A 24,191-nucleotide genomic window follows, 5' to 3' on the forward strand; every position below is an offset into this window, starting at 1 on the left:
CCTGTCTATGCGTAAAACAAAACATTTTACACTATAGATTCTACTCATAGAGGGCTTTCAAATAAATAAAGAAATATGTTTTCCTTCTGTTAATAAGCTATGACAAGGTTTCTCTATATTTTCATTGTATTATAGATTCTACCGATTCTACGATTTGATGGACAAAATTTTCCTTGTTCTACTAATAATTTTATATTTACTAAAGAATCAAAATTTAATTACAATGCTGCACTTTTTTTCGCTTTATGATTCGTAACAGAGTAAATATTTAAAGAACTTTGATTCTATTTTAAAAATCAGGGGGGAGCAAACATTGGACTGTTTATATTAAATCTTTTAATCAAATACCTCAGCTAATAATTTGAATCAACAGACTGTTTAATTTGGTTTATCAACATTGTTAGTGTACATCCATTTATTGATCATTGTCTTATCCCTGAAGATCTCTGGGGTATAAAATAGGAGGAAGTTAAATTGAATGGACGAGTAATACACTTAACATAAGTGGGCATTGTGACCAATCTAGCTGTATATATAATATATATACAGAACATGACAGAATCTCACTCAATACTCACAGCATTGCAGCTCAAGTTTATTTTAATTACGATATAACTTAACCCGCGACAATGGCTCTACGTCTACATGTAGCTAGCGCATCCGCTCGTCGTAGGGGAAGTGATAGGTTCGAATATCGGCTTAACACCGCGTCACAACTAAAGACGTAAAAAATTGTTCATATTACTTCTATGTCAGGTGCACGACTTAAATATTTAGCTAGAGTAAGGGGAATGATATTTCAGGTGCGTAGAGAGGTCTAGAACCCGAAGCGACAGCAAACCCCTTAGAGGTCAACTACTATAGATATTGAGGCATATCTTCTTATAATAAAGTAACAGTTTGTGTGTTTTTCTATTTGTTTGTACTGAAGGATCTCGCTAACCGCTGAACCGATCGGGTTCTTATTTACAGGGTAGCTTCTCATAGGTCCCGGTAAGGTTATAACTATTTTGGGGGAGGGTACCACCAACCTTCCAAGAGAAATCACAGAAAAATTAATTTTTTTTATGTAGAGACTTGAAAGCAACATAGATGTATTATTTTTAAAAAACATACATTTAAATTGCCACTAGAGGCCTCTAGGGGCGTAGCCGCTAGTATTATTTAAAGTAGTAAGTCTTTTTTGTCTGTAACTTAAGATTTTCAATTTTGATATCTAATTAACCGTTTGAGATCTAGCTTTAGGGAAGCTTCACATAGGTCTAGGGTTGGCTTTTATTTTTATATTTAAGTCTAAGCCTTTCCACGACCCATTTAAATAAAGAGCATCTAGATGCTAGTGGCGCAGCCACCAGTGTTTATTAAATAAGCAATTATTTAAAAGTTCTAGAAATAAATATAAGATTTTTATTTAAATTGAAAATACTAGAGTACAAAGTAGTAGGTTGTGAGCTCATTTACATCTCATAAACGGAGAACTGATCACTAAATAATTTTCAAAGAATTATAAACGCTGATATAAATATAAAACTTAGATAAATGGAGCCTTAATGTATAAAATATATGTCACACTGCCTCCTTTTATGGCATAATAACTTGTTGCTGCGTAAAAAAAAACCTCACACATGGGCAGTATTTTTTTCAATGAAAGCGAAGCTTTTCTGTTTTGTTTTGTTGGTCTATGGACAAATAAACGATCTGTCAACATAAATCTTTAGTTAAAACAACGTAATAACCAAAATGAAGACAATGGCCGATAAATTGATGTACATCCCAAATGAAGATACACAAAATTACCCCACTCCAAATTAAAATTAGTAATTGAAATGTCTGACACTCAACTCAATAAAACACACAATCAAAATGCACTGAAGTAACCAAAGTTGTAAGGCCAACGAATGAGAAAACGTTATTATAAAACTTTGGGGACTTGTGTAACAAACAGCCCATTATCCCCTCTCTCTCTGATCTTAATCGTTTTTTTCTTATATATGACATTATGGTCTTCACTGACATATTATCCACATTATGATGTTCTATTGGCATTATAACAACATGACTATCAACTTCAACCAACGCTTGTTTAATCTAGTTTATAAGCCTCGCTACAAAGATTTTGGCCGTCCTTAATTTTTGCATTTCTATATTCTACTCTTTTACAGCTTTTTCTTCCTTAAATTTCAATTTATTTTTCTTACTTTATTTCAAATTCTCAGAGTATTATATGTAATTCAAGGGTTAATGTACGAAGGGGAGAATACTGCAGCTCAAACTGGTACCCAACCTTTTACAAATAAGCTTTAAAAATTTGGGCATATTTATTGAATCTTTTATTGGGTGGTTTAGGTTAGTTTAAACTTTTCCACCAATAATACCATCTACAGAAGAATTTATTCTGTATACCATCACTGGGTATGTACAACAATCTATCTTCCATTGTCTTATCCCTAAAGATCCCTAAGTTACTGTATACAATTTTCAGTAAAAGAATATTTTTGACATGTTTTAAAAAGCGCTAGAGAGTCTTAACACTGAAAACAGTCTGCAGCGTGTATTGTTTCAACTAAACAATTAAATTTTTGCCCATATATATGATTAACTAGAGTTGGCTCGATATAATTATCTCCCTATTGGCTAGTTTTCTATATGCATATCTATTTCTCAATAAATCTATTTTCCTCACCCGGCATTACTATCTAAAAGAAAGTAAATATTTAATAATTTAAATGATTTTAAAAAGATTTTTTTAAATTACATTTTTTTCTTTACATTACCATCACCAAAGGGTTAATGATGATGATTACAATTTTAGTTTAATATTTGAACACACAAAATGTCGCCACAATCGAATTCTTTTAAAACATAGTTTTCTTAAATTTATCACATTATAAATTTAAATTTTCTTTTTTATGATTAGAAATTAAATACATCAATATAAGGTAAATAGCAACATGAAATGAAAAAAATGAATTTATTTTTAATAAAGTAAAATAATGGGTCTTATCGTTCTGGGCAATGAGAGTTTATTATGGATTATTGGAGCACTATGAGTTTTAATCATATATTTCTTGGAAAACTTGAGCTCGTTTATAGACATTTATTTCCTATATAGATCTGACATGGATCTTGAAGCAATTAAGCAGGCCGTTTTGTACATGTTTAAAATTGGAAGATTTCATTAAATAAAAGTAATCGCAAATATACTTAGTAAATAAGAATGTAAAAATCTAACTCTAGCTAGCCCAACTAGCAGCATGGCGATAGTAATTTTTTCCATCGCCTACACTTCTAACTATGAGATCATCTTTTGGACTTAAGATTCTTATTAAAGATAAGTTATTATTTTTTTAAATTACTTTGAAGGATTCCTTATTTTAAAGTTGGAACCCCTCACACCCTCCTTTCTATATATTGCCCCTTTGGAAGCTGTAGCCCATCAGGGCTTAAGGAATCTTAATAACACTAAATAATCTAACGAAAGGTTCAAATCTAAATTCAATTTAGGAGAGGTTTTAATTGTTTAATAAAGAATTTTGCCTCTCTTTCCCTAAATTAATCTTATTTAATTGCTTAATATATTTTCGTAATGTTTTCGCTTAAAAAATATACATATATTTTTTTATTTATCTTGTAAATGTTTTAAAACTACCTCACCTGCACTCTGTTTAAGCTACTTTCAAAACAGGCTAAAACCTTCCAATGGCCTGAATGGACCTTTCTTTAAAAGGAGGTTTAATTAATTTAATGTAAATATCTAATCTTTTCAACTCTTTTTATTTGTTTTCATAGAAATTTGAGTTTTGCAGTAGTCTCAATTTTTTTATTTTTTTCGTGTTATAACCATATAAGGTCTTGATACATTTTAAATTAATAGAATTGATTAATAGACAGTTTAATTACATAGATTTATGTTAAATATCTTAATTATAGAATAAACAAGGCAAAACATGTCCAAATTAGCACAGCAACAAATCGAAGAAAGAAAATAGTAACATGTAAAAAGAATAACGAAAACTTGCATGATGTGTTTTTTTTGTCAATTTGTTCTATTTATTCGTCTTTTTCCTTCACGCTGTGTCATAATAAACAAAAAGCTAAAATAACAAAAAAAATGCTATTTAATGAACTCCAATGGGACGGAAGTATGGACAGTAGACACGCACTGATTATAGAGTTGCTGCACTTCTAAAAAATAATTATAACTTTCTTTACTTTTGGCAAATAACTCTTCTTAAAACAGAAATTACATACCATTAAAACCAAGAAAAAACTAAAAGTAACTGAACCATGAGAAAGACAAATTAATCTATCAGTCAGTTTTAAAAAACAAGGACAATTTTGCAAAAAAAAGTTGTAGAGCGAAAACAGCGATATAGTGTTCAAACTAATAATAATTTTTAGAAAGCTTGCAAGTTAAACAAATAAACGAAATACCATGCAAATCGATGTATGATTACTTGATGTTCCAACAGATTTGCAGTGAAAATCATAGATGGCTAAAATAACACCCCATTATCTTCCCTTCTTCTGGATGAAAAAACTGACCAAAAAATGGGCTCAATATTAGCAACCAAAAACGAGGACAAATTCTACCCTTTTATTGCAGGGGATGAGAAAAGAGAGGAAGAGAAAGAGAAAGAGGGGGGGAGGGAAGAAGTGAAAAAGGGGTTAAAATGTAATAATGTGATGACGGACTGATGTAATCTTAATTATAGATTAGCTGCGCTACCATAGATAATCTAATTTTTACTTCCATTTTAGGAATGAATATTATTAAGATTTTAATTTTGATAGAAAGTTTTCAGGCGAACATATTTCTAATACTAATATATAATATATTAATTTATGTTTATCAATAACATTTTATTAACATTTATTAGAATTTTTATCGAAGCTTTTTGCTTGATTTAAGATGCAACGCATTAACCAGTGAAAGAGAGGAAATAATACGACATATGAACCTTCCTTATAGGAAGCAGGGGACACTAAATTAGTAAATGGATACATTGATGTACATTCCAAAATTATGATAAACAAAATTACTCCTTCTGTATCGGATAAAAAAAGTTTTACCAACAAAAGTTTCATAAAATATTCCAAAGTATTTAGGCCTAAGACAATGAGACAATGTGTTTATATTAAACTTTGGATACCAGTATAATTTACATTCCAATGTCCCCTCCCTCCCTTAGTACTCTCATATTTTTCTCTGAAAACATATCTCTACCCTCTGGCAAAGATCGAATAGGATGTTTAAATAGATTCAAGAAATTTGGTGCGTAGGAGTTATCTTTAAAACATAAAAAAATATCGAAAGCTGGTGAAAGCATTATAGCCAACTAGGATGTAGGGAAAATCAAAAAAGCCAAAAATCCGCGAAAAAAAATCCGCAAAATATAATATCAAAGAGCAGATTATAACAAAATCATATTGATTTTAGAAATGAAAATACATATTTCAGTTACAACCAAATTTTAAGAGCAGTATTTAATCTTAATAGCTTATTATTTGTTAAAATCATAAACCTTGTATAAAATTTTATTCGTTCTATATTGATAAATTTAGTCAATATTTGAAAATTGTTTTTTTTTTTAAATAGGAAGTGTTTTTGTCAGGCGTTTGTGACTCTTTTCAGCTATTAAATACTAGAGGGGGCAGTGGTTTAATAACTGTATGTCCCCATCCCAATGACCTTGTGTCGACTCTTAATTGGGTCTTTGAAAATAAACTAAGAGTGTCGAAAATACTAACGCAGCCAAGTAGCAGAAACATTGCTAGCAGACGATAAAGGTTCTGAATATACATATATACTATAGATCTGTTGCTTTACAGATGAGATCTTCCAATAACTTATTTACTGTGCCCCTATTCCGCTGATAAGCAACGCATTAAGCGAGTTTTTCAAGAGGTTAACAGTAACATAGAAAAAATAGTTTACAGGTGTCCACAAGTTTTTCTAGAAATATTTATTAAAAGCGAAGCTTTTCTATAGGTAATCAGGGTCGGTCCGTCCGTCTCTGAGTCCGTGACGCATAGATTTTTCGTTAATTTAGGCACGTTAGAATTGTCCTATCGATTTCAAATTTTAGTAGTAGCAACTCTATAATTATTACCAGAATGTCTGTACGCCCATTTTCAACATGTTGATTTTTTTTCACTTTTTTAACAACAAATTTTATATGATCTACTTATCCGATTGATCTGATTTCAGGTATACTGATTCCTGGGACAACAAAGTACAATAATATAAGCGAAGCAACTCTATGATTAAGTCCTAAAAATATAAGTACGTCCTTAAACATTATCCTGCATCAAGCAATTTTTCAACAAATTTACTTACAATTTTGCTTCGACTCTTCCAATTCTAATGTCAACAAAGGTAGGAATATAATGAGACATTCCTTGGTCCATAAACAGCCCAAACTCATTAATATTTTTACTTAGAACTTCCAGAAAAAGGTTAATATATCAAATGGTGGATTGTCTGCAGTACACAACATAAGGATATGTTCAAAATCCTGTTCAGTGCTTAATTAAATAAAATCAATTTAATTTTTTTTCAATGGGTACTTTCTTCTGATACTTTGCTTAAGCAAATACATTTATATCTTTACTTATTTTGTATTTTAAAATATATGTATTATTATGAAAAAATCTTTTATACCAAATACTTTTATAAGTATTTTTTCCTGTTTAAAAAAGATATTATTACATAATTTCCATTTCTGTAACAAAAAATAAATTTATGTTGAAGAACTTTTTGATTGATATATTTGTTGATAAATTCAAGTTGTCATTTTTAAAAATCCATTACTGTGAAATTATACCTTGTTAGTGGCAAAGCTACTCTATGACTCAAATAATGTCTGTCCGCTAGACTTTCTGTAATGATTGTGAATAAGTGTGATTTATTCGGCTGATATTGAGGATAGATGGCTCAATTGAAAATGCAGATTCGACTAATATAATCTTATCAATCTTTTACTTTGACTGTCATTTTATCTTTTTTTTAGATAATAGTATGCTTTTTTTAGAATTTTCTTTTCAACTATATGACTTATTTGTTCGTTCTTATATTCTTCACCCTCTTGTTACTGTGCAACGCTTCTTAGAAGTTGTCATCCTTGTTTTACATATCCATCGACTCGTTTGTATCATCTAAGGAAGGAAGGACAGTAAAAGAGCCCAAAACTATTTTAAATACATGTATGTAAAGCTTCCCTGAAATGAGATAGACAGAAAAAGGCCTAAAATCCACCCAAGACTTGAATTTGAATATTGATTTGCTTAAAACCATCACAACCTAGGCCTATGTAAAGCTTCCCTGATTTGAGAACTTAATCAGTTTTGCAATTAGTCTTTACGGACAAAACAAGGGGGGGGGGGGAAGTTCTGACACATTTGCGTAAACCTGGTGTATAGGCTTTATCTTTGGACTGAGAGGATAGGCTATTAGAAATAAAATCATTCTTATATGATAAATTTCCCCCAGATTTAAGCTTTCTTGGATAGGCCTCCAGGTTCCGGAGCTCCAGGCCTCCAGGTGGTCTCTGTACAGGTAAAAATTAAAAATAAGATTTTTTTTTTGAAGAGTTAGAGGTTAACTTATAAAACAAAATATGCTTCTTTTTGATTGTTATTCACATATTTGAAGAAAAAACATACATATTTTGTCTCATAAGCTGACATCTAACTCTTAAAATTTTTTTTTTTTTCATTTTTACCTGTAGAGAGACCACCTGGAGGCCTGGAGCTCCGGAACCTGGAGGCCTATCCAAAAAATCTTAAATCTGGGGGAAATTCATCATATAAGAATGATTTTATCCCTAATAACCTATCCTCTCAGTCTAAAGATGAAGCCTATACACTAGGTTTACGCAAATGTGTCAGAACTTCCCCCCCCCCCCTTAAGAAGAACTTGAATTTAATGACTAAAGAAATCCTCTAATTTCATTAAGAAAAATTCCTTTGTTATTTATATCTGTTGCAAATCATGAATTGGCAAAATTTATTTTGATTATACTTGCTTGCGGTGTTGCTTTTTTAATAGTCTAGTTTCTATTTTATAGTAAACTAACGGCTACGCCCCTAAAGGTTTATAGTTTTAAAAGGAAAAAATATTTCTAAGGGTAGAAGTTTCCTTGGGGCGGTTTCTCAAATGGGGCTTTAGAACTAAGTTGGTTTTAGGCTATTAGGGGTAGGTTGATTTCAATAATAGCAACTGTAAGAGAATATACAAATAAAAATTTACCTTAGTAAATTTTTACATTTATAGGCAAAAGGAAAATTTGCACAAAATAAATATTGTTACAAAAGAAGAGTCTAATAGTTGCCACGGTGATTATATACAGCAAAAGTGTGCATTATTTTACGCATATTAATACACAAGTATTAAGTTTTTGTATTTGTAAACAGGACACAATATCTAGTAAATTTATTAATCAAAGGGGGTGTTTAATGATCCAATTGACGTCATTTTTAAAGCTATAATAATTTTCATCTTGATATAAAAGTAACAGGATGTTTTTTTGTATGCCTATCTGCGAAGGATCTCCCTAACCGCCTAACCGATATGCTTCTCTTTACAATAAAGCTTCATTTAGGTTCAGAGAAGATTTTGGAAAATCAGAGAAATCACCTCTAATGCCCCTAGAGTCCTATCGTAGCCGCCTTTAGTATTATAATGTAAAAGTAAATTTGCAGAAGTAAATTCACACCAGAAGAGCAATATTAGGTAATCAAAAGGTGTAGGCGAATTTATAGATCAATCATTAAATACTGGTGCGTACTTTATGCAGGGATTAAGTGAGAATGATTGACACAAAACTATTCAATATTATTGAATAGTTTTTAATTCTTTGATCAAACTGTTGATGACATGTTTGTATTTAGTTTAGTTGTTATATCAACATTATTATTTAGTTATAATGTAATCGGAATGTTGTTATTGTAATATGACAACAATGCCCACTTTTATTGTTTATTTAATGCAATATTAATATAACCAAGAATTACAGATTATTAATTAAAAACCCTGTCAAGCTGTTTGGAACACTTGACAGCATAGCTTATATTCAGAGGAATGGGATAATGGACTGTAATTGTTACTGGTACCCAAAGTTATAACAGGTTCTCTGAATTATTGCTTAAAAATCTTGGGGACTTTTAATATGCATTGCTGTTTAGTTCCATCTAGCAGTGTTCAAGGTTTACCACCAATAATTTGATATAATTATAGTAGTTTGGTTTAAAATTTGTGAATCTATGGATTATCCACTTAATTCCTGAAATGAAACCCACGAGCTACTTGAAAACTCTTCTGTATGGTTAGATCATGTAGTCAGAGGTGCGTATTTATATTACATCATTTTTAAATACATTTTATATTAGTGATACTTCTCTATAATTTAATAATGATAGTCAATGATACTGATATCTCTCTCTTTTTATTTCTTTATCTATTTATTCTTTTTTCTAAAAAATTTTTTCTCTCTCTCTCTCTTTCTCTATCTATTTCTTTCTCTCTTTTGTTGTGTGAAAAAATAAGATATGCAAAATATATATTGCTTAATTTTATTATTTTATTTGAATTATTTTAATGGTCTTTATATCTTGCCGAAATTCTTTAAAATACCTAATTTCTTATTATAATTATACAAAGAGCTCAACTTATGTCCAATGATACAATGAGTTCGTCAATTTTTATATGATATTTTTATTTTCTTTTTATCCTTATATTTAAAATGCCAACGACTTTTTATCTATTAAAATAGGTTATTCTAATTATATTTTAATCAAATTTTATCATTTTATTATTTTAATTTAACTTTAAAAATCGCTGTACACATGTACAATAAACATTTTTACTATCAAAACTGGTTTTAAAATCATAACAATAACATTATTTTTGCCTATAAATAGTAATGTATCTTTGAATACATTATCAGTTGATCATTCTTGGTCAATTTGATCACTTCTTTTATTGATTTACTTGCTTTTAATCAGTTGATCATTCTTGGTCAATTTGATCACATCTTTTTATTTTATTTTACTCATTTTTAATCACTTGACTATATCATGTCATTTTGATTATTATTTTTACTCATTTCATTTCATTTCTTGATTGATTTCAATTGAGATCAAGTTTTTATTCCTTTTACTCTTTTAATCTTATTTTAATTACAACATTTTTTATTTTACTCTTATTTTATAGTCTTAGTTATTTTATGTATTTTAATCATTTTATCTCTTTTTATATGCATTAAACATTCAATATTCGTTGTAAATAAATGGATTTGATTGTTTAATGTATTTTTTTATCTTTTTTTTAAAAATTAAGTACATAGAATAATCTAAAACAATTTTACTTTATAATAGCTACCTAGGCTTAGTGTATCTGCCATTCCTGAGATTTGTAGTGCAGTCCAAGTCTAGTGGTCTAGTTTCTTTAACCCAAATCAGGCATCTGTAGGTAGGATTTTGTTCCAATTATAGCAGATTTTGATTTTGACTTTTATTTGATTTTATCTAATTTTAACCATATTTTATTTGCTATTCTGACGCATCTTTTTAGTGATATTTTATTATTTTTTGGTCATTAAGCATGTTTAAGTCTTATGCCAGTTTTAGTCCAGTTTTTATCTTATTTTATGGTTTCATCCTAAAGATTTTACTGGTCAATGTTTTATATTTTATCACAATAGTCATTTTTTTAGCATTTTAATTGGTTTATTTTTAGTTTTAACACCTGGAGTTCAAAACCAGTCCTGGAAGGGGAATTTTTATATTTAATAACTTTTCTATATTTATACTTTTATACTATTTTATTCTCTTGTGATTTTCATTGTTTTCTTACTGTAATAAATTATCTAAATTTTGAATTGGTTTTATTTTTCTTAATTGTTTTATGTTTTACTATAAATTGCATATTCGCATTTCACTAGATCACGCAACATTAAAACTACAGGTCTTTTATGATCTTACAACATTAAAACTACAGGTCTTTTATGATCTTACAACATTAAAACTACAGTTACCATTAACCTTCGTGTAAATTTTTAAAAGAAAATGCAATTTTGTAGTTTGACAAATATACATTAAGAAAAATCTGATATTCAAAATGGATGTATTACAGTCATTAAATTATGAATTTTCAAAAGGCATTTCTCATTTCCTTACACTTATGAAAAGTAAAATTGAAGCATATACAACTAGAGCATCTATTACTGATCCCAGTAGGGGTATGAACAGACAATTTCCATATAAAACACATACCATTGTTCTTAAGTTAAAGGAAAAATTAAATGTACACATTAAATTCATAAATGATATCATAGCTGATGAAAAGTATGATAAAATTTGTGAGTCTGACCTTGAAGAATTGCTAAATGTTTCCATACAACTTACTACTCTAGCACGTCAATATGATAACCATCATAAAATATATAAATCAATACATATTGATATTAAGGCTTCTTTAAAAAGTAATTTTAAAATGCTTGTTGATATGCTAAATATTGAGGAATTTAGTGATAAGGCTGATACTGGTATTAATACACTAGCCAATAATTTAAATTTAAATGATACAAATGCTACTAAGATAGTTGATTGTACTATTACTTCTAATTGTGGTAATGATTACCCATTTGATTGCTTGATAGATGAGTCAGGTTTTATTTCTTCTGAATGTCTAAATAATGATCCACTTTTTGATTCTGATTGCAAACTTATTGATTCAAATAATATTCAGGTATCCTCTGATGTTTTAAATGATGTACCAATTAATTCTGATGATTACATATTTGAGGGTCTTATTACCCAAATATCTGACCAAAGTGAAAATGATGATTTGTTTATTTCCTATGATTTTAGAAAAGCTTCTTTAAATGCTAGTTTAGATATTCCTCTAAACTCTTCATGCAATGTTGTTCTTGAAAATGATTCTGCTTGTATTATTGATTCTGCTTATGAAAGTATTGATAAGAAAATTGATTCAAAATTGGAAAATCAATCACATGTAAACAATTTTGACTTTCCTTTGATTAATAATGGAACTATAAATGCTGAAATAATCTTGATAAAAGATAGAACTAATTGTCTATTGTTTTGCTCTTCCTTTGAGGCCAGTGGTAAGTCTGTAATTACAGGCTTGAATCTTTGCCTTTTCATTTTGAAATTCAGTAAAATGTGTTTTACTGCTAATAGTCTTCTTACAAAAGGTTTGGAGAATATTCAACATTATCTTAATCAGAGATTCAAAAATATTGATCATGTGGAATGTCAAGAAATGAATAATGATGTTTATTTAATTCACTTATCAAAATAGAAAGTGATTTTGTTAAAGCTAATGAGAAGCTAAATTTTCAAGATCTTGATATCAGTGATCTGATGTCATGGTTATTTTCTATCATATTCAGCACAAATATCAAACACGTTTTTAGATATTGCTAATGAAGTTTTAAAAAAATTGTATTAATAAGCTAAAGCTTGTAATAGCATAGATTATCATTCTTATCTCTGACAAATCAAATATTAATATAATTTTTACATTCTATACCTCATACAATAAGTTAGAATGATTGCATTAAAAATGTCTTGCTTACTTAATGTATGAATGAATCTAATTAATTACTTTTTATTTATTTAATTTTTTTCCAAAAAAAAGATTTCTGTTTTCAAAATATTCTGCACATAGAATATCAAGTAATGAACGATATCTAATTTGATTATGCTTCCTCACTTAAGTCAGAAAGTGGTATTGAGAAGCTTACTTGTCCTTATCTTGTTGCTATTGCAACTGCACCAATTTATACTTGTTTTTTTTGTTTAGTCAAAATAAAAACAGATAATGAAAATGTTTATATTTGTAACTAATTAATATTCAAATCTATTTTAACATTTTTTTATTCTAACTCAGTGTTAATATCTTATATAGGTATCATTTTCATACCAATATTAATTCCTTTCTCTTAATGCTTTTTTTTCAGTTTGGTCATAATAAATACAGAAAATGAGAATGTTTTTTTAAAAATTTCAAATCATTTAATCATATTTTTGCTTAAACTAGCCCAGCGTTAATATCTTATATAAGTATAATTTATCATACTTAATGCTTTCCTTTACAAATATTTAAAATGTGAATATATTTATTTTTATTTTAATGAGTTAGATTGATTGCCTTAGTATGAAATTTAGTTAATTGAAATAATTTGCTTTCTACAGTTTTACAATATTATTGAACATTTCTTTAATCCTGAGCAAAGATATTTTATTGCCTTTTCCAAAGATGTCAAAATATAAATACTAATATTAAATGATATTTATTTAAAAGGGTATTACTTTTATCCTTGACATTGGATATTGATTTTATCCTTGGAGTGTCAAAACATTGATATTAATCAAATAATTTTAAAAAATAAATAAGGGTATTACTTTTATCCTTGACATTGGATATTCATTTTATCCTCTAGCGTCGAAACATTAATTTAAACATTTTATAATATAAAGTATAATAAATAAGGGTATTACTTTTATCCTTGACATTGGATATTCATTTTATCCTTGAAGTGTCGAAAAAAAGAATTGTTCAATAATTTCAAAACTTAGTATATATATTAAGACTTTTGATATTCTCCCTTTTACTGTAAGAAATGTTCTTTTCTTGTAGTGTAATTTTCAAAAGTCCTTGTTCATACTTAATTTTTATAATTCATGGGAAGGATTTATATCAATTATAAGATTTGGATTTTAAGATATTCTTTATATTCCAACATTAATATTATTTATCAAACATAAGGACTTTTATTTCAACCCATATGTTTTACATACCAAAGAAATCTTACTTTTTTGTATTTTCTCAAAATCTATAGGAAATAAATGTTATAATGTTTCAAAATACTTTTACCAAAGCAATTTTTAGATTTGCTAATTATTCTATTTGACTCTTAAGTAAAAAGATGATTAAGAGTTGATCATGTGCTTTTAACATTTAATGTTTTTTTTATAATTTAATGTTTTTATCTTCCCTCTTATTATTTTTTAGCATAAACAAGTCTTATCAAAGAAATAGATTTGTTAGTTTTGCTTGAATATTATCTTTTTTATTAATTGAATATTCAGCTGTAGGTTTACATCAACATTTTAGTTCTTTACTCTCATTGATATGTGTTGTATATTCTCCTAAATCTCCTTTTTTGTGTGTTTTTTGTTAAATTCTTTATTGTCTTGACTTGATCACATCCTCAGAGACACTTCGATTGTATTGCTGATCTCCTTATTTATATTAGTGCCTTATTTAATTAATTTATGTGTTCCCTATTCATTTATCTTGGCTACCATTAATCTTCAAGATAGTCTTGATAGTTTTGCTGCTCTTCAAATTAATACTGTTGTGAATGGTTAGTTTATGCATGATGAACTTACTCTCTGATGTGAAGAATCTTCTGATGCTATATCTGCTGAAAGTACAGGTAAAGCAATATATTTTGCATCCCTTTTAGGGGCCAATGTTGTGTGAAAAAATAAGATATGCAAAATATATATTGCTTAATTTTATTATTTTATTTGAATTATTTTAATGGTCTTTATATCTTGCCGAAATTCTTTAAAATACCTAATTTCTTATTATAATTATACAAAGAGCTCAACTTATGTCCAATGATACAATGAGTTCGTCAATTTTTATATGATATTTTTATTTTCTTTTTATCCTTATATTTAAAATGCCAACGACTTTTTATCTATTAAAATAGGTTATTCTAATTATATTTTAATCAAATTTTATCATTTTATTATTTTAATTTAACTTTAAAAATCGCTGTACACATGTACAATAAACATTTTTACTATCAAAACTGGTTTTAAAATCATAACAATAACATTATTTTTGCCTATAAATAGTAATGTATCTTTGAATACATTATCAGTTGATCATTCTTGGTCAATTTGATCACTTCTTTTATTGATTTACTTGCTTTTAATCAGTTGATCATTCTTGGTCAATTTGATCACATCTTTTTATTTTATTTTACTCATTTTTAATCACTTGACTATATCATGTCATTTTGATTATTATTTTTACTCATTTCATTTCATTTCTTGATTGATTTCAATTGAGATCAAGTTTTTATTCCTTTTACTCTTTTAATCTTATTTTAATTACAACATTTTTTATTTTACTCTTATTTTATAGTCTTAGTTATTTTATGTATTTTAATCATTTTATCTCTTTTTATATGCATTAAACATTCAATATTCATTGTAATTAAATGGATTTGATTGTTTAATGTATTTTTTTATCTTTTTTTTAAAAATTAAGTACATAGAATAATCTAAAACAATTTTACTTTATAATAGCTACCTAGGCTTAGTGTATCTGCCATTCCTGAGATTTGTAGTGCAGTCCAAGTCTAGTGGTCTAGTTTCTTTAACCCAAATCAGGCATCTGTAGGTAGGATTTTGTTCCAATTATAGCAGATTTTGATTTTGACTTTTATTTGATTTTATCTAATTTTAACCATATTTTATTTGCTATTCTGACGCATCTTTTTAGTGATATTTTATTATTTTTTGGTCATTAAGCATGTTTAAGTCTTATGCCAGTTTTAGTCCAGTTTTTATCTTATTTTATGGTTTCATCCTAAAGATTTTACTGGTCAATGTTTTATATTTTATCACAATAGTCATTTTTTTAGCATTTTAATTGGTTTATTTTTAGTTTTAACACCTGGAGTTCAAAACCAGTCCTGGAAGGGGAATTTTTATATTTAATAACTTTTCTATATTTATACTTTTATACTATTTTATTCTCTTGTGATTTTCATTGTTTTCTTACTGTAATAAATTATCTAAATTTTGAATTGGTTTTATTTTTCTTAATTGTTTTATGTTTTACTATAAATTGCATATTCGCATTTCACTAGATCACGCAACATTAAAACTACAGGTCTTTTATGATCTTACAACATTGAAACTACAGGTCTTTTATGATCTTACAACATCTTTCTAGCTTTTTCTCTCTTTATCTTTCCTCCTCTATCTAAATCAAAGTAATTAAAGTACTAACAAGGATGACGACAACATCCATAATTAGCAAAGCACCGATATAAATACCAGTTTTGATTAACCTCTGTTTGTTTACCTTTATGTGATTAAAACTATTTCTACTTGTTTATTTTGTTCATAATATTGTAGACATACCTAATAAAATATTTGAATTATTGTTTATAGTTCTTTAGGGAAAGTAAAATTCATCGAAGGAGAACTTACATATTAATAACTGTAGATCATTTAAATTAATTAAGACTCGCGGCTGCTTCCCCAAAGACAAGTTAAAGCACTTTTTAGTTTTAGAAATTCATTGACCTATTCATTGACCTATAACTAAAGACCTCTCTATCTATCCAGCGGTTAACGAGATCTTTTGTTACAGATAGACAAAGACACAACATAATGTAACTTTTGTATATAATTTGTTTTATTTTCAGCTTCGCTACCTAGGGATACTGTAAACCTTGCTTTAAATATATAATTTTTGATAAATTAATGTAAAATGTAAAATCATTAGATTAAATACGACTATAATTATCAAACTTGAACATTATGATCATTATTTCTAAAAAACTATTATTAAAGATGAAGAATACTAACATGTTGAATATTATCCTTATAATCATGTATTTTTTATGAAAAATTATATTTGATAGACAGATTGATTACTAAATCGTGCTTTTCAAACCCATCCTATACATTATAGACATCTTAAATTTGACTAAATTATTTCTTGTGGCATACAAGAACAGTTGTTTTTTTCTCTAAAAAATGTATCTATAATACAAAGTAGAACGATGTCTGTCTGTCTGTTTGTTTGTACCGAAGGATAACGCTTACCACTGAACCTTAACAGGGTAGCTTCTCATAGGACCCGTAAAGTTTATAACTATTTAGGGGGGGGGGTACCACTACCCTCCCAAAAGCTACTGTGAAAATACGACGAAACCCGCTTCTTCGTTTTCTTTCCATGATCCAGATAAAGAACTAAATACATTAAACCCAAAAATAAATATTTAAAAAGAAACAGAAACAAAAAGAAAGAAAAAAGGCAAAATTAAATTTGATTTTATAGAAGTTTCGCTACTAAAACGTTGCAATTGTAATCTTATAATTAATGTCAGGGCAGACATTCAGCTATAATTTTACATTAAGAAAAAGGGAGGGAACATAGAGCTGTTTATTACACTAGTCCCCGAAGTCTTCAAATAACGTTTTTTTCATTTGTTAGCTTAACAACTTTGGGGACTGTTATTGAATTTTGATTGGTTGGTTCATTTAATTGAGTGTCCAAATGTTTCAACCACTAATTGTAATCTACAGAAGTTGTAAATTTGTGTATCATCATTGGGGATATACATTAATATATCGGCCATTGTTTTATCCCATTGGATCCTTGGTTTAAATTAGTTGGAGAAAAAGTTAAGGTCACAATAATTAATTCTCCATATGCGTTTCCCTATTTCCCTTAAATTAACCACAAGCTAGAGTTAGAGATTTTAGTGCAATAATTTTGGTTCTAAATGTCCAACCATGTTTAATTGAAAATAGTTTGGAACAAGAATGGCAACATTCACAAAAGTAGAGCAGGCAAAAGTTAAGTATACAAAAAAATATATTTAATTGAATTAAAATCTGTGTTTTTTAACACCAAGATAATAGACAAACATTCACTACATTTTGTAATACCTTTAAATTTACCACTAAAATGAACCAATAACGTGTCTCCTAGTCAAACTACAAGTGTATTGTTAGTTGTCATTTGCCACTTAATTGCTTTATTTAGCGGCAAATTATAAAGTCGAAAATTTAAAGTTGTATCATAGGTATCTAAAATTGTCCTCGCTTTTTTTCTAAAAACAAGGACAATGATGTTCTGTCCATAGGTATCACAGCTGAAAAACTTTTTGTTGAGATAATTATACTTATATTAGGAGTCATGGATGTCCCAACCCTTAAGAAAATAGCTTAACCCTTTACAGTCGGGCCCCTTGCCGCACCTTAATCGGTCAGGGGGGGGGGCGTTCAACGCCCCCCCTAATTATCTCAGTTCCTATTAGAGCTAGAGGGCTAAATTTTTTTGTGCAAGTCCCCTGTTTGATAATGAATTTCCGACCTCTTATAAGTCTAAGTCAATTTTCGCTTCCTTCACCCTTTTATTTAACAACCTTTGTTTTTAGGTCTTTTTTTATTTAAAAATTTCAAACGGCTGTAATTTTCTTTTTTTTGAAGATAGAAGAAAAATTTTTTCCCAGAAAATGTTTATCTTTATGTAAATTTTACATTAAAAATATCAAAATATGAATTTCAGCGGCCGCAGCTGTACTTGGCAGCTGCCAGCCGCCGCAGTTGGCGGTCGGCGGGAAAACGGCGGCGGATCTTCATGAAATTTTAATACGTTATGTAGACATGTAAGAAAAGCTTAAGTTTGAAATTTGAAGTCTCTAAGTCAAAAATTGCGGTTACAGGAGCCTTTTAAAGATTTCTGGAGACCTGGAGGATCAGGACCTGCAGGATCATACCTGGAACCTGAAATTGACTTGAACACCTGTATTTCATATAAGGATGTACTACTATAGAATTTTTTAGTATTTTGGTATGATAAAATGCTTTGTTTTAGTCAAAAAAATATTTTTGCTCTTTACCTGGATGACCCTGCCAGGTTTGCTGGCATCCTGTGCCCGCCAGGTTGGAGATATTCAAAAAATTTCAACTCTCAGTTATGTGTCATACCCATACTTAAAAAGTCAAGCTGTTTGGGCTCTTTATCTTTCACACACAGAAAATGAGATAGAAAAAACCGGATGGGGGGGCGTTCAACGCCCCCCCCCCCCCCGACCGTTAAGGGTTAAAATCACCGTAGGGCCAGTATTAAAATCCCAACCTTTTAAGCTTCAGACAGACGCACGGGCGGTCAGACATCGTTCTACATTGTATTATAGATATTAGCACCCAATATTAAAATTGTGACGTACGGACATGCTTTTCTAGCAGAACAGCTGCGCTACGGACAATATTTAACCCTTCACAAAAGGTAAATTACTTTGCCCTTAAGGTTTAAAAAAGTTAGTTTAGATTTATATCTTATTGCAACATTCTTGCTTGTTGTATGTGCTAATTCTCCGCAGGGATCTAAAGGGATTAGACAATGGCCGATAAATAGATAAAATATCTATTGATGAATGATACACAAAATTACCCCTTCTGTAGATTAAAATTAGTAATTGAAACGTTTGAACACTCAACTTAAATAATCAAACAATCAAAATTCACGAAGTCCCCAAAGTTAGTTAGTCACCGAATAAGAAAACGTTACTATAACGTTACTTTGGGTACTATTGTAATAAACAGCCCATTGTCCCCTCTCCCTCTCTAAATTTTCAGGCATACAAACAAAGATAGATCAATAGCAGATTATCTAGGGTTTAAAATTTTCGTTTGTATTTACTATCCTATATACTAAAGAAACAGGATGTCTGTTAAGAGTTACTAAACGGCAGGATCGATCATTCCTTATTATAAAATGTCCAAGTCCATGTTACATTAGTCCATGGAAGGTTTTTGGCTATTTCAAATATTTCCTCACCACCCAATGAAACGAAACCGGAAGTTTTCACCTCCCCACCCCCAAAAAAAACGTTTAGGGAGGGGGGGGGGGAGGGAGGGGTGGTATTTTTCTTTAGGTGACTTATCCGTATGCCCCTGGCTAATATTTGAGCCAAGTGCCGTGTACTGCAATTACATTCGTATTTCAAAAGTGTTGCTAAATAAAACTCGAATAACAACATTCATTAAAACGATTTTGTGCTACAAATAAAAAAGTATCTTGCAAATCAAAATAAAGCAAAATTAGAATAAGATTGTGAGCCTGTTAATATTTAACGCCTCTAGAGACCTCTCAATAGTGTGGTGGTACCCTTCCCCAAACTAGTCATAAACCTTCCCAGGACATATAAAAAGCTAATTAATAAATGAGAACCATAATGGTTCTCTTGTTAGGGAGATCCTTTGGTAAACACAGACAAACATGCAGATAGACTCTTAGACATCCTGTTACTTTTTTATAAGTATTAATAAGAACCAACTTGTGTTTTCTTATTCATTTTTGATCAAAAATTAAATGAATGAATTTGAATTAATTTTATATTTAGTTTCATCTATGTTAAGATTTGTTTAGGTATCAAACTCATTAAACAGTATTATCTTCTTGGATTTAAATAAGCATAGTAGTTGTTGTTTTTCTTTTCTTTTATACTAAAGCACGAAAATGTTCCACTTTTTGTTATAATGAAATTTGAAAATTAAATTGAAACTCATGGCCCTAATTTCTACATATACCTTGTTCTGTAAGTATTGAACAAAGGTGTTTTTATCCATATGAATCGAGGCTATAGTATTTTAAAAGAAAAGTATATAATTTATTTTGACTGAAAAGTATAATAAATTTGTAGGGTGGTGGTACCCTCCTCCGATAAACTTTTCAATGACCTATGAATAGCTATAAATAGCTGTAAAGGAAAACAATATCGGTTCAGTGGTTAGCGAGATCCTTTTACTTTAATTGAAGGATTTACTTATACGCGGTCAACTTTCCATAAACCAAACATTAAAAAGAAAATGTTCCCTAAAATTAAAACACTACTTTTTGAATAATTATCTAGCGAAGAAGGTTAATTTTTCTTACTGTCATTTGATTTTTAATACTTCAAAGTTGATTATCTTACCTGAAATTAAAATAGTATCACAATTTAACGAAGAAAACATAAACAATAAAAAGCTTTTTTTTGCTAGAATATATTTCAAGTTTTGTATTGTTGTAAGAAGTAATTACCTATTACTTAAATTTCTTGGAATTTTAATTTCACTTTTCTAGGTTTTGCTTGTCATACAGCCATGGAGTTACATTTAAAAAAGGATAATATCATTCCACATGCAGCGAATCACATACACAAAATATCATCCTTTTAAAAACGTAATAGTATCTCGCAAACCGCTAAACTTAACGGAGAAGTAGAGGGCTTCTATCCTCCCCCCCCCCCCCTCCTTTATTAAGATACCCAAGGCAACTCTAAACCCGTAGAAAAATAAAATCATCGTTAAATTTTATCATAGATCATGGAAAGAAGACGAAGTAGCGGGTTGTGTTGTATTTTCCCAGTTGCTTTTGATAGGTTATTTTAGGTTAGGCAAATGTTAATGATTGCCCCGCAAGTTTAGAAAATTAGCCCAACAGAGTTAGAGCCACCCGCAGTGGCTAAAAATAAAAGAAAAGCTACTGTAAAAATACGACAAAACCCCCTTCTTCGTTTTCTTTCCATGATCCTTTGTAATTATAGAAAAGCTACGCTTCTTATAAAACAAGAACATTTACTTAAAATGAAATCACTTTTCTTGTTGGCAATCAAACAATTTACACATGTAACCATAAAAACAACAATTTTCTCTCTCCCTTCCAAAGATGCAAAACTTTTATATTATTAGGATCAGTACGTCAAGAGTCTGTTAGGATTATTAAATAATTATTTGCAGGGAGAAAGGGGATAATGGGCTGTTTATTCCTATGATAACGTTTTCGTTGGCTTAACAACCTTGAAGACTTTTATTGAATTTGATTGTTTGGTTTATTTAGTTGAGTGTCCAAAGGTTTCAACCATTAACTGTACAGAAAGGGGTAATTTTGTGTATCATCATTGGGAATGTATATCAATTTATCGGCCATTATCCCTTTAGATCCCTGCTAAAGTAATCCTTTCCACTTTTAAACCCTCATGGATCCTAAAATCCTTGACAAACCCTGTGCACGCTACTAAATGGCGAGCTACGCTGTAATGGATGTTTCCATTTTTGTTTTCCTAGAACAACATAAATACTTTGAATTGGAATTGAAATTACCAATTTCCCTTCATGTTACAATTGTTTACTTCAGGGCTTGGCAGCTGCGTATAAGCCTCAAATTAATCTCAATTGTGTGAAGAAAAAAATTCGAAAAGATTGACTGTCTGTTTAGGAACAGGTTTAGACATCCAGCTGTATTTAAAGTAGGGTTGGCAATCCGGATCCGGAATCCGTAATCCGCCCAATTTTTGGCCAATTTTAGAATCCGAATCCGGATCCGGAATCCGTTTTTAATAGCGGATTCCGGATTCTTATTTGGTATGCTAAAATTAGACGGATTCTTTAAGAATCCGAAATCCGAATCCGGCCCAAAAATTTGACGGATTGCCATCACTAATTTAAAGGTTACACTGTGATAATTTCAATGTGGCTTACGCTTACAATTGTAGGGCACGACGATTTTTCTGCTATTGATTAACTTATTCTACCTTAAAATAGCCTAAAACATGTCTGAGACAAATCTTCCTAACAATGCATTGGAGGACTTGCAGTCTTTAACAAATACATAGAAGAAAAATTGATTAAACCAAACAAGATATATAAATCATAATTTCTAGAAAATAATGTAATTGCTTTCGCTATTTTATACTTTGTGTAATGTAAATTCTAAAAGCAGGGTTCGGAAGCCGCGCCTCAGCCGCGCATAAGCCTCAGTTTTAAACCTGCTTGTGAGCAGAAAAAGAAATTTTTGAAAGAAGGATTGTCTACTAAAGAGACAGTTTTATACATCCAGCTAAATTTTATAGTGATAAAATGACGATTTTACTGATGCTTACACGCGGCTTCCGATCCCTGTCTAAAAGTATCATTATGAATATATTAAAAAATTTAAAAGTAAGAATCCTTTTGAATTATCTAAATAAATAAACTGGTTAATAAACGAGTCTATTTTAGCAAACTAAATTAACGGCATTTATATTCCATCTCATAATGTCAACGTAAATTCTACATCAATTGTAACTTCACATAGACATGAACAATTGAATACAGGAAAAATTTTACCACATTATTAGGCCTAGTGGTTACAAGGGTTAAATTATAAACATTATCAGCATTTAAACAGTATTGCGATTGTAAAACAGGTAGAATTTGATTCATTTCGCGCGTTCACTTGAACTGCGCGCTACTAGCGTGGCACTATTTGATATCAAGAGATAATACATTGGCCAATTAATTGATTACCCCTTATTTAGATTATGATGATTCATATAAATCATTGAACACTGTATGTGCAAAGACTTTTAGGCCAAAAAAATTAGTCTTTAAAAATTTTTCTGTATTACGATACAATACATTATTTTTCAGTATGGGTCAGAACCAAATATAATTTAGCGGGTATTGATACGTTTTAAAGCCATATTAGAAAATCGCCATACTGGTTTTATATAGAATAATTTTACAGGAAAAACTTTAATTCTATAGTCGTAATAAATTCTTAAATTAATAATCACAACTTATAAACCATGAAAGTTATAAAAAACTAATTTTAGTTTATTTTATATTAGATTATAAGTAATCATTTTATTAATATTTTTAACAAGAACGAAAATCATCCATAAAAGTAAAAAATCATTCCTAAATTAACAAGCAAATCTATAATATCTGTTATGAACGTACGAACAGACAGTTCCTAGTTATAGAAAAGCTTCGCCTTTATAAGTATGGTAGCATGTACGCTGTCATATTTAAACCTTTTTTTCGTTACTAGAAAATAAAAAGAGCGCACGATACTCTGGGTAAAAAAGTTTGGGATGTCGCAAAATGTTATTTTTCTTAAAGCCAAGCTGTTCTACACTTAAACGTGAGGATTCCTGTAACCATGTGAACGGGGAATAATCTTAAAAGCTGGTTAGAAAGTCCCATATAAAGAACTGAATTTTCTAATAAACAAATTTTGACAATAAATTAATTTTTTATATAATTGATTGGTGATTTATGGGTCGATAAGGGATACTGGCATTCTTGTTTATGCGTAAGTAAAATCGTGGCAAAAATGTAGAATAGTGTCAAATATGGATGTAGAATGACTGCTACCCTGCAGACAGAGAATATACGCAAGTTAAATGTAAAATGTTCACTTTAATATTGCATCTAAAAGACTATTTAAGAAGATTAGTTTGTAAGAATATCGTTTTTCTTTATTAAAAGCGAGGCTTTTCTATTATTAGGGTTGTTCCGTCCGTACGTCCGTCCGAGATAGATAGCTTTTATTCGTTAATTTAGGCATGTTAGAATTGTCCTTTTCAAAC

General features: G+C 29.5%; 1 protein-coding gene and 2 long non-coding RNA genes across 3 annotated transcripts in view; 2 read left to right on the forward strand and 1 right to left on the reverse strand.

Annotated features, from left to right (window-relative positions):
• aru (arouser) overlaps nucleotides 1-24,191 on the reverse strand; it is a 93,426-nt gene that overhangs the window by 60,674 nt on the left and 8,561 nt on the right. The gene's annotated exons all lie outside the window — the stretch shown is intronic.
• Nucleotides 10,228-10,880, forward strand: LOC145329904 (uncharacterized). The gene is made up of 2 exons (XR_013883172.1): nucleotides 10,228-10,471; nucleotides 10,739-10,880. It is a non-coding gene; the product is annotated as an uncharacterized LOC145329904 (long non-coding RNA).
• LOC145329905 (uncharacterized) lies at nucleotides 15,205-15,857 on the forward strand. The gene is made up of 2 exons (XR_013883173.1): nucleotides 15,205-15,448; nucleotides 15,716-15,857. It is a non-coding gene; the product is annotated as an uncharacterized LOC145329905 (long non-coding RNA).

The sequence above is a fragment of the Acartia tonsa genome, chromosome 10 (assembly GCF_053477335.1).
Source record: "Acartia tonsa isolate MP-2025a chromosome 10, ASM5347733v1, whole genome shotgun sequence".
NCBI classification, from domain to species: domain Eukaryota; kingdom Metazoa; phylum Arthropoda; class Copepoda; order Calanoida; family Acartiidae; genus Acartia; species Acartia tonsa.